The following is a 4,938-nucleotide window of genomic DNA, read 5'->3' as shown; positions in this document are numbered from 1 at the left end:
TACGAGATTATCTCTTGGATGGATCACACTTATCACTTCTAAGTGAAATAGGAGTAGAGAAGCAGTGTGGTGTAGTGAATAGAGCACAGGCCGGGGAATCAGAAGGACCTGGGTTCTAATCCTACTCCACCACCTGTCTACTGTGTGACCTTGGGCAAGTTGCTTAACTTCTCTAGGCCTCAGTTACCTGATCTGTAAAAAGGGCATTAAGACTGGGAGCTCCATGTGACACAGGGACTGTGTCCAACCTGATTAGATTTTATCTACCCAGTGCTTAGAACAGTGTCTGGCACATAGTAAGTGCATAGATACCATTAAAAGAGTTGCACCTAGGATAAGTGATAAAATGAAATTTAAATATGACAGAGAAACATTTGAAACATAAAACCTCCATTGTTCCAGGCTTGATCAGGATCTTACTCTGAACTCTAACGGAATATTGGAGGAATTAACATTCAAACCCTTGCCTGACACTAGCCATCCTACAGACTCTACAGAAATTTCACTTCCACTGTTAGAGATAGAATATGGGTCCGGATGATTGGAGACAGAAGGGTTGCCAACTACCTTTAAATTCCTGGCCATTCTGTAAAAATTATCTCAGACGAAAAAAAAAAAAACTCCAACTCCGTAACAGATAGTGAGGGTACGAAGACCAAGATGACAATAGTGAGACTATCAATGTAGGACAAAAATTAAGTGACTTGCCCAGGTCACACAGAAGGCCAGTGGCAGAGCTGGGACTAGAACCTCTGTCTCTAATTCCCAGTCTCACATTCCTTCCATTAGATCATACTGCTTCCCATCCAAGGAAAAAAAGGTTCCCCTACCAAACCAGCAGGGAGAGGAAAGTGATGATGGTAAGTGGGGAAACTGATTGAGACTCCTAGGGATCTGGGGTGGACTCATGTACATCTGTCATCTATAATTCAGCAGCAGCGTGGCTTAATGGAAAGAGCCCGGGCTTGGGAGTCAGAGGTCGTGGGTTTTAATCCTGGCTCCGCCACTTGTCAGTTGTGTGACTTTGGACAAGTCACAACTTCTCTGTGCCTCAGTTACCTCATCTGTAAAATGGGGATTGAGACTAAGCCCCACGTGGGACAACCTGATTACCCTGTATCTACCCCAGCACTTAGAACAGTACGTGGCACATAGTAAGCACTTAAATACCATCATTAGTTATTATTATTAATATCTGTAATTTATTTATATTAATGTCTGTCTCCCCTTCTAGACTATAAGCTCATTGCGGGCAAGGAATGTGTCTGTTATATTGTACTCTCCAAAGCTCTTAGTACAGTGCTCTGAACTTAGTAAGCGCTCAACAAACATGATTGAATGAATACAGTACTCTTATTTACCCCCAAACCAGGCCCACAAACTTTTGTCCAGTGTAGAAATCAGAAGATCTCAGTTTTAATCTTGAGTCTGCCTTTTGCCTTCCAGGTGACTTGAAGCTTCTGTCTGCTCCTTTCTGAAAGATCACCAGATCCGTGGTATTAATCAATCAATAGTATTTATAGAGGGCTTACTCTGAGCAGAGCACTGTATTAAGTACTTGGGAGAGTATTAAAGAGTTAGTAGCACTGTATGGTGCCCCTTCAAGAATGAGAGATGATCTAGCAGACCACCAGGAAATAGCGAGGTGCGTAATATCAGAAATTTCTTTGTAAATAGTTTCTAACGTATCAACAGATGACTTGCTTGTTGCATACAATCTTCACTGCCAGCCAAAATTAGAGTAATCCAACAATCAGGACTGTTTTACATTCCCTGTGTGCCCTACAGTGTTCTACCCATTCGGGGTGCTTCGCAGTGGAGCCTGAATCCTCAAATCCTGCTCTCCTTCATCATTAATGCAAGCGTATGGACCTATTTGTTTTGGAAAGTTTCAACTTTCAGGCCAGAAATAAGTGTTTTAGGTAGAAATGAGTGAAAATATGTTTTCTCCAGGGCCCCATTTTTATCATCCACAAATACTAGATTCTATCAAAGACCAAGAGAAGCAGGAGAAGCTGTGTGGCTCAGTGGAAAGAGAACGGGCTTTGGAGTCAGAGATCATGGGTTCAAATCCCAGCTCCGCCAACTGTCAGCTGTATCACTTTGGGCAAGTCACTTAACTTCTCTATGCCTCAGTTACCTCATCTGTAAAATGGGGATTAAAACTGTGAGCCCCACCGTAGGACAACGTGATCACCTTGTAACCTCCCAGTGCTTAGAACAATGCTTTGCACATAGTAAGCGCTTAATAAATGCCATTATTATTATTATTATTATTATTACTCAGAGGACCTGGGTTCTAATCCCTTCTCTGCCACTTATCTGCTGTGTGACCTTGGGCAAGTTATATAAGGTCTCTGTGCTTCAATTATCTCATATGTAAAATGGGGATAAGACTGTGAATCCTTTTTGGGACAGGGACTTTGTCCATTCAGATTACCCTGAATCTACCCAATACAGTGTCTGACACATAATAAGCATTTTTAAAATACCCATTAAAAAAATTGGAAGCCTGTTTTAGCAATATTTCTCAAAGGTGCAACAGGACATTCCCATGTGGCCAAGAGTCACAGGCATGCAGAAGCTGACAGAGAGGCCCAACAGGGTCAGATATGAAAACAAATGGAGGCAGAGATAGGTAGAGACAAAAAGACAAAGATAGAGATAGATAGGGACAGAGACCCAGCTAGAGACAGAGATAGACAGACCCAGAAAGAAATGGTGAAAAATAGACTATAACAGTGAGTGTGTTGTGAGATATTGTGGAAGTTTGAATTTCAGCAAGTTTTCCATTAACAGCCCAATTTTAAAAAGTGGCCACTGCAAAATTTTCTTTGTGAATCTCTGGTAGCGAAGTATGCTTAGAATATGGTGACAAATGAATTAAGATAATGCCTTGACCGTGTTTTGTCTGCTTGTAGACAAAAGCTTGTTTCTGCTAAATCTGAAGTGTTTCTCTGAAATTCAGAAATAGTTATTTCCACTGGACCTGGAGTTTAAGGTTGTGAAATAAGATTCTCAGACCCTACAGAGCTTGTGGCATGATTATGGCGTGTTTCTTTCTGTCTTTTTTCCTAGCTTTTCTCCTTGAGAAAATACATTCCTATTCTCCTTCAAGGAACTCATGTTCTCCCTGTCTAGCGAAAGACATTCTTGTGTCACCTCAATTGTCTGAGGAACAAACATTCTCAATTTAGCATTAAGAGCTACCCGTAGCAATGAAATTTCCCAGCTGAAGGGGTAGAAATGCTGACTTTCTAGGAAGGTTACTCTACTGGGTGGTTCCCCATGTGTTCAGACATTCCCTCCCACATTACTCCCCTTAGAAGTTTACAGAGCGTTCATTCAAGTTTTCGTCATCTCTTGTAGGCTGAAAAACTCCCTTTTTCTCAGACTTGGCAAATTTCAAATAAGTGGAGAGGGTTCACTAGACAAGGCCCATCAAAGTTTACCTTGGCCTCAGATCTGTAAAATAGGCTAGATTTTATTTTATTGCAGTTTCCCTGGAGTTTGCCTTGTTTTGATTCGCGGAAGGGCCAGCTCCTCACGCAGTATGACAGTTTCTTTGTAGGGGACAATTCAGGACTTGACAAATAGAAATTCAACCACCTGGGCTGATGAGGTTTGGACTGATTCATAACTCCCTTTCAGCACAATCACCTTTGACCTCTGACACTAGCTCACTGTGGGCAGGGAATGTTTGACGTACAGTGTGCTTTTCCAAGTGCTTAGTACAGTGCTTTGCACACTGTAAGTACTCAATATGATTATTAATAATGATAATGGTTCAGAAACATTTTACCAACACACTGTATTTTTATATTTGAGTCAAAAAGCTGTAATGATAGTGCCACTTTAGGACATTTAAAAACTACTTCTAAATGAAGCCCACAGGTAAAGAAATACAACAAAAGCATAACGCTTTTCTATGTGAGATAGCCTCATGCCCATACATTAATGCCCTTTATGTCCTTCAATAAGTAATAATGACACACTGAGTGCTTCCTTTGTGGTGAGCCCTGTTGAAATATATACAGGTTTCTAATTGTCTTTCATAAAATTTACAATAAAAATCTGTTATTTTAAATTAAGAAAAAGCTTAAAGTTAGCTCTCAGTCCTATCCATCCAACTCATTTAAAATTGCTGCATTATGACTGCATTTTCTAAAGTATTTGATTATATAGCATCAGGGTAAAAGCAAAATCTTTACCAAATCCAAAGGGCTTTCATTTGCTTGACAGTTCAATGATCTAGTTAAAATACAAGTGCCATTTAAAAAAATACCAAATTCCGTTGAATTTTTGGTTTAGTTAACTCTACAGTATTTACTTTCATACCCAGTGTGTGATTTCATGAAAAATTCTACTCTTTCACCTCAATTCTCGGAAAAATGAAAATTAACCGGTCAGATTGAAACTAGTTAAATGAGTGAACTAATGTTGTTCAGTGGTTTTATGCTTGTAACAAAATTATTGACTGTTATTTGAGTGATCTCAGCAAGAGGTCTAAAAATAGGGCAGAGATTAGCTATAGAGTACTGTTTATGAAAAAACAAACAAAAAAAACCACCAGTCTCACCATTCAACCCCAATCTCTGAGCACTACTATTCATAGCTCAAAGCTCCTTAAACAACAGACCACCCACCTACCGTTCAGAAGGGAATTCCTTTGGCACAGTCACAGAAATGTATTTTTGCCAAGAAAAATTAATAGAGGAACTGGGCTTCCCATGACTAACACCAACTTTTCGTAACCCTTATTTTTACCTTAACCGGGGACAACCACCCTCAATAGAGCACTGATTTTTCTGTCAGAAGCTCCACAGGCACTTTTGTCTATAGCCAGGACCAGAAGAGAGGAATTTGAAAACCCCTGTTCTACACAGTAGATGGACTGTAAAGGCTGGATTTCAGAACCTCTGAAATGAAAGCATTTTA

This window comes from Tachyglossus aculeatus, chromosome 24 (genome assembly GCF_015852505.1).
Source record: "Tachyglossus aculeatus isolate mTacAcu1 chromosome 24, mTacAcu1.pri, whole genome shotgun sequence".
NCBI classification, from domain to species: Eukaryota; Metazoa; Chordata; class Mammalia; order Monotremata; family Tachyglossidae; genus Tachyglossus; species Tachyglossus aculeatus.
The sequence above is the reverse complement of the archived record's forward strand: the minus strand, read 5'-3'. Positions refer to the sequence as shown.